At 37.6% G+C, this 12,216-nt stretch overlaps 1 pseudogene; it reads left to right on the forward strand.

Annotated features, from left to right (window-relative positions):
• LOC119511352 overlaps positions 1 to 12,216 on the forward strand; it is a 172,992-nt pseudogene that overhangs the window by 55,563 nt on the left and 105,213 nt on the right.

The raw sequence follows: 12,216 nt of genomic DNA on the forward strand, positions 1-12,216 counted from the left end.
GTTACATGACTCCACATCCCTCTTGTCCACTTTCAGATAGATGCTTCTCTGCTCAGCCTTTTGTGCAGAATCAGCTACACAACACACCACGTGTTTCTGAATCTTTCATGTTACTCCAAATACAAATCCCTGTACCCAGGTGTGCCTAATATATAGCAGGCAATCCCAAGTCAAGAAACCTCTAGGAAGAAATCTCACTGTGGCTTGAACCTGTGAAGGAGAGAAAGACAGCCCAGGTTTATAAGCAAACTTGAATTCTGGTGGGTGCTTGAAATGCACATGCACAAATTCTGCTGACCCTTACCTTCCTCACAATAGGAACCAGTTTGCTAAGCAAGAGGGCTCTATCCCAATGGATGCCCTGAGTTCTGAAAACATAATGAACTCTCCTAGTGTGCAGGTGATGGTGGAGGTGATGTGTCCTGTGCAGTTTGCTGTAGGTATATGAGGATGATTCTGCAGCCCTGAGGATCACCTACAGCCCTGATGGATGGTCAGGTTTTGACTCTCTTTGGAGGATGCTATAAAGGAATGGCCAAGGGCAAATTCCAATTGGGTGTGGGGTAGGCCAAACTAAAATCAAGTGCCCCTGGCCAAGCTTGTGCCTACCTGTTTTTTTCCAGTGACATGGAAATTACCACTGGATCTAAAACATGCATCTTAGCATCCCATGTGATCACTTATCAGAGCCTACCATGATGCATGCCCATGTGCAGTCTACTATCCCACTTTAAGTCATGGAAATTTGGACAACTTTGATGTGCCTGACTGTCCACTGCTTATAACTGACATGACGATCGCCTAATGGCTGTCTTTGTGGTGGGATTACTTGCTCTATTAATGCTTGCCAGAAGTCTTATTCTGGGCCTAGAAGCTGAGTGACAGTCAAGTTGGTCCTGCGATGAAGAGAACACATGATATGTGGAGAGGCTGATATATTTTGTGTTGGATGGGTTGGGGTCTTCATTGTGGACAGGGATGTAGACCCCCAGAAGGCAGGCATGATGGGGTGTACTGAATATTGTTTGTTCCTTAGTCCAGGAACTATCATTGTCCTGATGGATGTCACTTTCCTGGGAGCCAACATAACCTCGCTCTGTCAGAATGATAAACATGTAACTGTGAATGCACACCCCAGGTACGCCTTTTACAGGGTGCTGGATTGGGAGGGATTAACCACAAATGTGGCACATATTTTGTTCCAGATCTCAAAGCAAGTTTATTAGCAAAGGAAGAAGACCTCCATGACCTCTCCATTCCAAAATTTGCTGAAGCCCAAGCAAAGAGGCCCAAGTGGCACTAAATTTTTCCATACTTCTCATATCCCGTGAAAGCAGGTCAATGTAATCTCCCCAAGATCTGATCCTGTGCCTTCATGAGGAGGGAAAAAAACAGATGTGGGGTGTCTTTATTTAATTTCTTTTATCACCAATTTAACATAGTTTCATATGCCTTGTATAATAAGGTTTTGTTTAAAAATTTTAAAGATTTTTTTAAAAATTTCACTTTATTTATTCTTCTAGCAATTGACTTAAGAACAGAGACATTGTCTTATGTATTCACAGGAACAGTACAACAATCATTAAATTAACCTGGTTGTAGTACAAATATCTCATCTAGATGCTTGGTCCCCCACTCAACAATTACCTAAACATGACCTATAGACCAAGCAAAATGTTAATCATAATAATAATGATAGAAATGTTGAAAGGCACAAAACAAAATAGTGTCCAGTATCATATCAAACATGGCAATTCATTCCAGGCTTATTTATCCTCTTTTGTCTGAATATGTTTCAATTATTTCCTTTATCTGGATATATTAGAAAGCTGCTGATCCATCCTTTTAAAGAATATTCTTCAAATTCTGTTTATTTTTCAGTGGCTTTTCATGATGAAATAGAGTTATGAATTTTTGGCTGTATTGGCACAAAATTATTGTGCTCACATTGTAATTTTTTTAAATGAGAAATTTAATTTTTGTTTTTTTTGTATTGAATTTATTTTAAACTTTATCTATAAGCTACAACACACAAGTAACAAAAATTACCACTGTATATAAAGCAAATCAAATTTTCAGGAAAGCAAGAAACCTGAAATAACTACTTTGCTTCCCACATTACACAAGTTTGCATGAAAGGGTTATAATCAAGGCTTTTGATTAAAGATTTCAAATACTATAAACAGTACTCTTCATATAGTCCATGTATCTTCTTTGGGGTATTGTTTATTGCTGCACAGTCCTAGGTTACCTTTTTCCCCCACTTGTCATCTAGTTCCAGTTACATGACTTCACATCCCTTATATCCACTTTCAAATAGAGGCTTCTCTATTAAGCCTTGTGTGCAGAATCAGCAGAACTCAGGGAAGAAATCTCACTGGGGCTCAAACATGTGAAGAAGACAGAGCTATCCCAGTTTCCAAAGCAGCTTAGGATTTTGGTTGTTGCTTGGAATGCACATGTGCAAATTCCACTGACCCTCTCCTGCCTCACAATAGGCATCAGGCTGCTAAGCAACAGGGCTCTAATGCAATGGCTGCCCTGTGGTCTGAAAATATAATGGGCTCCCAAAATGTGCAGGTGATGGTGGAGGGGCTGTGGCCTATGCAGTTTGTTGTAGATATATGAGGATAATTCTGCACCCCAAGGATCACCTGAAGCCTTGATGGGTGGTGAGGTTTTGAATCTCCATGGAAGATGCTATACCAGAATGTCCAAGGGTAAATTCCAATTGGGTGTGGGTAGGTTGAACTTTAACGAAGTGCCCCTGGAAAAGCTTTGGCCTGCCTTTTTTTTTTTCAGTGGCACAGAAATTGCCACTGGATCTATGGCATGCAGCTTAGAATCCTGTGTATTCACTTAGCAGAGCCTTTCCTGTGGCATGCCCATTCACAGTCAATGAACTCATTTCAAGTCAGGGAAATTTGGATAATTTTGATGCATCTGCCCTGTACACTATTTATAGCTGAAATAAGGATTGGCTCATGGCTGTCTTAATGTTGGGATTTCTTGCTCTATTTATGCTTGCCAGAAGTTTCGTTCTGGGACTAAATGCTGAGTGACAGTCAAGGTTGTCCTGTGATAAAGAGAACACCTGGTATATGGAGAGGCTGATATATTTTGTGTTGAGTGGAATGGAAGCATGATTGGGGACAAGGATGAGACTCTCAGAGGACATGCATGATGGTGTACAAGAATACTGTTTGTTCCTTGTTCTGAGAACTTTCATTTTCTTGAGGGATATCCCTGTACTGCAAGAAAATGTTCCCTGGCTCTGTGAGTTAGAATAATACACATGTAAATGTGAATGCCCACCCCAAGTCCCCCTTTTACATGGTGCTGTACTTGGGAGAGAGTAACCACACATGTGGCACATATTTTGTTTCAGATCTGAAAGCAAGTTTATTACAAAGGAAGAAGACTTTTATGATCTCTCCATTATGAAGTTTGCTGTAGCCCAAGGGGGTAGGCCCAAGTGGCACTGACTGTGAAAATTCTTCTCAAAACCCATGAAAACAGGTGAGTGTAATCTCACCCTGATCTCACATTTGCCTTGATGAGGATGCAAAGCAACAACTGTCAAGTGTCTTTATTAAATTTATTTTATCATTATTTTAACATTGTTTCATTATCCTTGTATAATAATGTTTTCTTTAAAAATTTTAAATTTATGTTTAAAAAAATATCAGTTTCTTTACTTCTTCTTGTAGTATTTCACTGAAGAACAGAAACATTCTCCTATGTATTCACAGAAACATTACCAGAATCATTAAATTAACCTGGATGTAGTATAAATATCTCATCTAAGGGCATGGTCCCCTCTCAGCAATTACCCAATCATGACCTGTCAAACAAGCAAAATGTTAATAGTAATAATAATGATAGAAATGTTGAAAGGCATAAACCAAAATAGTGCCCAGTCCCATATGAAATATGGCATTTCTTTGTCATGTTTATTTATTCTCCTTCATCTGAATATATTGCAATTATTTCCTTCATCTGGACATATTAGAAATCTTCTGTACCATTCTTTTAAGGATTATTCTTCAATTTGTGTTTTTCTTTAACATTTCTTCTTGTTGAAATTGAGATTATGAATTTTAGGCTCTATTAGCAGAAAATTATTGCACCCTTGTGGTAATTTTTCTTAAATGAGAAGTTTAAATTCTGGTTCTTTCATTGTATTGAATACATTTTAAACATTATCTATAAGCTACAAAAACACACAAGTGTAAAAATTCACCACTATATAATAAAGCAAAGCAAAGTTTCAGGAAAGCAAGTAACTGAAATAACTACTTTGTTTCCTGAATTGTAAAAGTTTGCATTGTGTTATCTTCAAGGCTTTTGATTAAAGATTTCTAATACTGTAAACAGTACTGTTCATACAGTCCATGTATCTTCCTTGGGGAATTTTTTATTGTTGCTCCATCCTAGGTTATCTTTTTCCCCCTCTTGTCATCTAGTTCCAGTTACATGACTTCACATCCCTCATATCTACTTTCAAATAGAGGCATCTTGATGTTTTAAAAAGTCATTTTCTTTAATTATTTCTGTAGTATTTCACTAAGAACAGAGGCATTCTCTTACGTATTTTCAGGAACATTACCACAATCATAAAATTAGCCTTGTTGTAGTACAAATATCTCATCTAGGGGCCTGGCCCCACCTCAACAATTACTGAAACATGTCCTATCAACCATGCAAAATGTTAATAGTAATAATAGTGATAGAAATGTAGAAAGGCAGAAAACAAGTAGTGTCCTGTCTCATATCAAATGTTTCATTTCTTTTACAGGTATATTTATTCTCTTTCATCTGAATATATCACAAATTTTCCTTCATGTGGATATATTAGAAAATTGATGAACCATCCATTTAAAGAATATTACTCAAATTGTGTTTTTTTTTTTCAGAGGTTCTTCCCGATGAAACTGAGTTTATGAATTTTAGGCTGTATTGGCAGAAAATTATTGTGCTGTCATGGTAATTTTCTTTTTTTTAGAATGCTCATAGTTGCATTTTTTGTTATAACCAATTACTGGAAACAATAGAAATGCACGTCAACAGTAATATGGTTAGATGGAATAGTGGAATAGTCATACAGCACACACACCCAAAACTCAATGAAAATGAATATGCTGCTGCTGCATGTAGTGACATGGACATTGATGAACCTCACCAACTTTGAGTACCCTGAGTAAAATAAGTCAGTAACAATTCCATAAGGTAAAGACATGATTTCATTCCCATCATGTCCAAAAACATGGAAAATTCAACTCAAGCGATAGGCACAATGGTAGTGGTTGCCTGTGGGGAGGATAGAGGGTTTAGTATTTTGGAGGGATAATGAGGGTTGGCCTCTGAGTTGCTGATAATGTTCTATTTCTTGCCCTGGGAGGTGAATTACCGGGTGTTTTCTTTGTGATGATGTATTGATGTTTGTCTGTTTTATACACTTTTCTGTTTGTATGATAAAAATGACAATAATACAAGTAAAAAGAAATGCAAGGAAGACTTTCATGAACTTCAAGAGAACTATGCCAGCGCTGTTACTGAGACAGAAGTCAAGGTTTCCAGGGTTAACATAGGGGAAGCCTGGACAGGGTATAGCAACAGCAATTAAGAATCGTGTTCAGGGGTATTTGATAGTGACAGAAAAAAAAAAACAGAATTTGCCATTTTAGTTAATGTGGTACAATTTAGCTATGAGTAAGATCTTTTATTTTTTATTCAAGAGTAGGAAGATATAAAGTTGTCTTTTTATTTCCTAGTATTTCCAGAACGCCATACAATTCTGAGAGTGATGGTTCCTTTTCTTTTATTTCAAGGCCTATTCAAACTGGACTTATATTAGATTTAGGGGTAAATCAATGCATCTGTTATAAAGAGCTAATTTCATAATTTTGCTCTTTTCTTGTGACACCTAGGACAGAAAATTGAAGGGAGGTTAGGGATGGTTCATCTGTAGAAAAGAAAGATACAGATATAATTGTTGCTGAATTATCTTCCTAGAGCTCTGTAGGATTCCCCCTGGCTGAGGAGAATTGCTATGTTCTGTGACCTCTGGAAGCCCCTCAGCCCCAACCAGCTGTCTAAAACCATCCATGTGCTGACAATAAGGGTTATAGGATAAAAGGGCGCCTGCTGCTGTTAGACTTCTATCACACTGTACTGTGTGATCTGCTTCCATATTTTATTCTCAGGAAAAAAAGTATAAGAAGAGTAAAAATTGGTATTGCAGCAGTTTCTTAGAAAGCATTCTATCCTGGGCTGGAGAGAGAAACAAAGTGGATCAAGAAAGAGAAGAGAAAATTCATGGATAACCAGCAAGAAAAGAATTGAGCCAGGAATGAGGTATAATCCTTCTGTCTGGATAAAAGAATGGTTGTATTCAAATTCGTTTTGTTATGAAATAACTATCATCACTATGACTTTACTGTTTTGATCATAGAATCTTGAAAAATGATAAGATATGCAAAATCCAATCAGTCCATTTAAATAACTTTAAGAGCTGTTGTCCTGCTAGCTAGAATAGTAAAACATGATCAAGTATCCAGTTCAGGTGATCAGATTAAGAGTTTGCAAAACATGTATGGATTCTGCCAGTGATCAAGAAAGTTTATTCCTGAATTTATTACAAAAGAATGAATACTAAGAATTTGATTTACTCTATCATTTCCTTCTAAGGAAACATTTAACCATCCAAAGCAAATATTTGTTTGTTCCTGTCTCAGCAGATGGGGCTAAAAATTTCATTTAACCCAAGATACTTCAATCATATTCAACCATTCAGAGAAAAAGTTTGATATCAAACAAATACATGCAACAAGCAAGCACCATACCTGAATGTTATGCTTCAAGAATAAGATGGTTTGAAGGAAAGGACAGTATTTGCTTATAAAGCACCCAATGCAGAGCTACTCATGAAAATTCCTTAATATATCAATATTAAATGAACGAGGAGAGCTGAATTGTCCCAGTCATCATTATACCCAAAACCATCCTGGATCAGACAACAGTTGGCTTACACTGACCCCCAGCACACATGAGTGTGAGCTCAGTTGAGACCAGAACTGCTCAGCTGAATGGATCCTAAAGTTCCAAACCATAGACCCCTAAGCAAAATATGACTATTTTGATTAAATACATCTTAGGTTTCCAATTTATTCTTGTGCATTATTATTCAGGATTCTTATGCCTTTTGCATCACATTTTCTAAGAAATGATTTTGTATCATCGTTTCATGGAAACTCATTAAGTGACTCACACCTAACTTGTATTTTTCTGCATTAGGCAAAAAAGAACAATCTTTTTCCTGCTTCCTCCAAGGGTTTTCTATTCTGTTAGAGAATAAATTGCACCTGGTAAGTTCAGAATAAAAAAGGACTTACCACAGTCTCTTATGTTATTGGAATATAAACTAATTTTGTTTACTTACTAGTAATTAAATTTCATTTATGGCTAATCATAATTCTTCAGTGACCCAAGTTCAACTGTTTTAGGGTTAATGGACTAGAGAGGCATACTTGCTTGAGTGGATAGTCCTAGATTTTGGAGTCTGAAACCAAAGGTTAGGTATGTGAGAAAGTAACTGGCCTACTCAGGAGATCCTTGGCTCAAAGAGTAAAGAAACTTTTTGGTATTAAAAATATGTGAAAGATTGATGGCATCATAGTTCCATTCTACATGCCTCATTGCCCACACTCTCTTTGCCTTTTAACTCTGCAGTGTCCTCTGCATTGTGCAGTCTTCTATTCCCTTTTCTTTGGGCTCAGCCATGTGAATTGTTTTGGACAATGGGATGTTAGCAAATATAACCCAAGCCAAGTTCTAAACAATTGTCTACATATTTCTGATAACAGACTTGTTCCTCTGTGAGTCTCTGGCTGGCCTGCTGTAAGTTGAGACATGAGGAGAAGAGCTGACTTGTCCCAGTCATCATTACACCCAAAGCTATCCTGGATCAGACAACAGCTGCCTGACACTGCCCCCCAACACAAATGAGAGTGAGCTGAGTTGAGATGAGAAGAACTGCTCAGCTTAACAGAGCCTAAAGTGCCAAACCAAAGACCCCTAAGCAAAATGAATGCTTATTATTTTAATCCACTGATCTTTGGAGGTTTGGGGTTGTAGCATTGTTGATCATAACTAATAGAAGTTGTGATTGTTAACATTGAGTTTTATGGCTAAATTTGTGGTGAAGCACTTGAAAAAAAAATATTTTACTGATCAGATTTTCAGAGCTGGCCAGAGGGATTTGAACTTTAATCCCTGGGAAGCACAGGATGATAAAGTAGAGGAGATTATGTTGCCTCTTCTCTTCTGAGGCTGAGTCCTGGGATTAGTGGGAGTAGTTGCAGGTATGAGGGATTCCTCACCAAAGCTGCAACTTGGTGGACACAGTTCTCTCTATTGTTCCATATTCTCTCTTGTTAGTCCAGGGGCATGTAGACATTTGCAAGTGGTTGTTCTTCCTTTGTGTCCTGTAAGCTCTGTTCTTCATTAGCTGGTCAGATACATTGTCATTTAATGGAAAGAGAAAACCATCCCTCAGGAAGCATTTGAAGTGTGTATATCATGTTTTTCCAATTGCTACATAATTATTTCAGCTTGATCTGAAGATCATAGAGAATCTGAGACCACATCCATTTTAAGATTTCTGACTTTAAGAAAGTTGTTCAATTCCATCTTGATATTTTTGCAGTGTTATAATATACAGAACACAGCACAAATTTATGTAAGTAGATTGTTATCTAATAATAACAATAATAATCCTCCTCAATAGTATTTTTCTAGATCAGCACTATAAAACTCCATGCACCCATCTAAGTTAAAGCTATCAGGGAAAAAGGAAAATCAAAAGCTTAAAATTGCACTGAAATATATTCTTTGGGGTTACTGTGTTCACAAATCATCTTATTTCATGTGATTCCAGAAAGCTTCATAACTCCCTGCTGGAAATGGACCTTTTTTGCAGTTTGAAGGTTTTTTATTTATTCATTTTATTTTTAAATTCAGTTGTATTGAAATATATTCACATACCATACAATCATCCATGGTATACAATCAACTGTTCACAGTACAATCATATATTTATGTGTTCATCACCACAATCTATTTCTGAACATTTTCCTTACATCAGAAAGAAGCAGAATAAGAATAAAAAACAAAAATGAAAAAAGAACACCCAAACCATCCCTCATCCCAACCTATTTGTCATTTAGTTTTTATCCCCATTTTTCTACTCATCCATCCATCCATTATATAAAGGGAGTGTGATCCACAAGGTTTTCACAATCACATTGTCACCCCCTGTAATCTACATTACTATACAATCATTTTCAGGAGTCCAGACTACTGGGTTGGAGTTTGGTATTTTCAGGTATATACTTCTAGCAATTCCAAAACATTAAAAACTAAGAGGGGTTATCTATATAGTGCATAAGAATTTCCACCAGAGTGACCTCTCAACTCCATTTGAAATCTCTCAGCCACAGAAACTATTTCATCTCATTTTGCATCCCCCTTTTGGTCAAGAAGATATTCTCAATCCCATGATGCTGGGTCCAAATTCATTCCCAGGAATCATATCCTGCATTGCCAGGGAGATTTAAACCCCTGGGAGTCAGGTCCCATATAGGGGGAAGGAAAGTGAGTTCACCTGTTGTGTTGGCTCAGTTAGAGAGAGAGAGGGCCACATCTGAGCAACAAAAAGGTACTCAGGGGTAGACTCTTAGGCACAATTATATGCAAGTTTAGCCTCTCCTTTGCAGTAATGAGCTTCATAAGTGCAAGTCCCATGATCAAGGACTTGGCACATCAAACCACCAGTCTCAGTGTTTGTGACATCAACCTCAGTCCAGGTGAAGAGGTCCAACAAGTCTGCACCTTCCCCAACCCCTTGTGGCAGAGGGGAGGTTGTAATTGTATTTTGTATTATTTGCCCAAATTACTTTGGGATGTGTCACTATTTCACTCTACCTTATACTAGCCAATATATCTCACATCCTATTCAAAGATCCCTGTAATTGTGGTGCTTGTTTTAGGCCCAATCATGTCCTATCAATGAAGAAAAATGTTAATAGTAATAATAATAATAAAAATGTTGAAAGACACAAAACAAAAATAGTATACAGTTCTCATATCAAACACTGCATTTCTTCTACAGGTATAATTATTCTCATTCAGCTGAATGTATCTCAATTATTTCCTTCAGCTGGACATATTAGAAAACTGCTGAAACTTCCTTCTAAAGAACATACCTCTAATTGTATTTCTTTTAGGGATTTTAGCTGATGAAATTGAGTTTATGAATTTTAGGTTGTATTCACAGAAAACTATTGTGCTTTCATGGCACAATATTATTTTTAAATGAGAAGTTAAATTTTTTATTCCTTCATTGTATTGAATTCATTTTAAACATTATCCATAAGCTAGAACAGCACAGGTATCAAAAATCACCAATTTATAATAAAGCAGAGCAAAGTTTCAAAAAAGCAAGTAATCTGACATAACTTCTTTGCTTTCTGCATTGCACAAGTTTGTATTAATGGGTTATCTGCAAGGTATTTGACTAAAGATTTCTAATATTATCAACAGTACTCTTCATGCAGTCCATGTATCTACATTGGGGTATTGTTTATTTCTGCACAGTCATAGGAAAACATTTTCCCCCTCTTCTCAACCAGTTACAGTTACACAACATCAAATCACTCATATCCACTTTCAAATATAGGTTCCTCTCCTGAACCTTGTGTGCACAAGCAGCTACACACCACACCTATTGTTTCTGAATCTTTCCCTTTACTCCAAATAGGATTCCCTGAACCCTGGTGTGCCTAATATAAAGAAGGAAATCCCAAGTTAAGAAACCTCAGGGAAGAAGTCAAACTGGCATTCAAGCCTGTGGAAGAGATAGTGTCAGGCCAGATTCCAAAGTGGCATAGAATTCTGGCATTTGCTTTGAATGACATGTGCAAATTATGCTGAACATCTCCTACCTCACAATAGGCAACAGGTGGCTAAGCAACAGGCCTCTAAACCAATGGCTGCCCTGTGGCCTGAAATATAATGGGATCACCAAGTGTGCAGGTGCTGGTGGAGGTGTTGTGCCCTCTGCCATTTGTTGTAGGTATTTGAGGATTATTCTGCAGCCTTAAGGATGGCCTAAAGCTCTGATGGATGGTCAGCATTTGACTCTACCTGGAGGAAGCTATACAGGAATGCCCAAGGGCAAATTCCAATTGGTGGGCCATAGGGGAAATTTTAATGAAGTGACCCTGGCCAAGCATGGGTCTGCCTTTCATTCCAATGGTGCAGAAATTACCACTGGTATAAGACAATCAGTTTAGTATCATGTTGCTCACCTAGGAGAGCCTACAATGAGACATGCCCATGTGCAGTCAATGAACTCACTTTAATTCAGGGAAATTTGGACAAATTTGAGGTGTCTGCCATGTCCACTGTTTATAGATGACATGAGGATTGGCCCATGGCTGTCTTAGTGGTGGTATTTCATGTTCTATTTATGCTTGCCAGAAATCTCATTCATGACCTAAATGCTGAGTGAAACTCAAGGTGGTCCTTTGATGAAGAGAACACATGATACATGGATAGACTGATATTTCTTATGTAGAGTGGGCTGGAGGCACTACTGGGGACAGGTACAGAGACTCCCAGAAGGCAAGCATGATGGTGTACACTGCATATAGTTTGTTGCTTGTTCCAGAAATTATCATTGCACTGAGGGATATCCCTGTTCTGGGAGCCAAAATTCCCAGGTTCTGTCAGTTAGAATGATACACATGTAATGATGAATGCCCACCTCATGTCCCCCTTTCACATGGTGCTGGAGTTGGGAGGGATTAACCACAAATGTGGCACATATTTTGTTCCAGATCTGAAAGCAAGTTTCATAGCAAAGGAAGAATTTCCCAACCTCTCCATTCCCAAATTTGCTGAAGCCCAGGGGATTAGTCTCAATAGGCATGGACTATGACCATTCCTCTCATAACCCATGAAAGCAAGTCAGTGCAATCTCACCCTGATCCCACTCTCTGCCATCATGAGGAGGGAAACCAACACATGTGAACTCTTTATTTAACTTTTTCACTGATTTAACATTGTTTCATATTCCTTGTATAATAAGGTTTTCTTTAACAATTTTAAATATATGTTTAAAAAATGTCAGTTTCTTTAATCATTCTTGTATTA

The sequence above is a fragment of the Choloepus didactylus genome, chromosome 16, assembly GCF_015220235.1.
Source record: "Choloepus didactylus isolate mChoDid1 chromosome 16, mChoDid1.pri, whole genome shotgun sequence".
Lineage (NCBI taxonomy): Eukaryota > Metazoa > Chordata > Mammalia > Pilosa > Megalonychidae > Choloepus > Choloepus didactylus.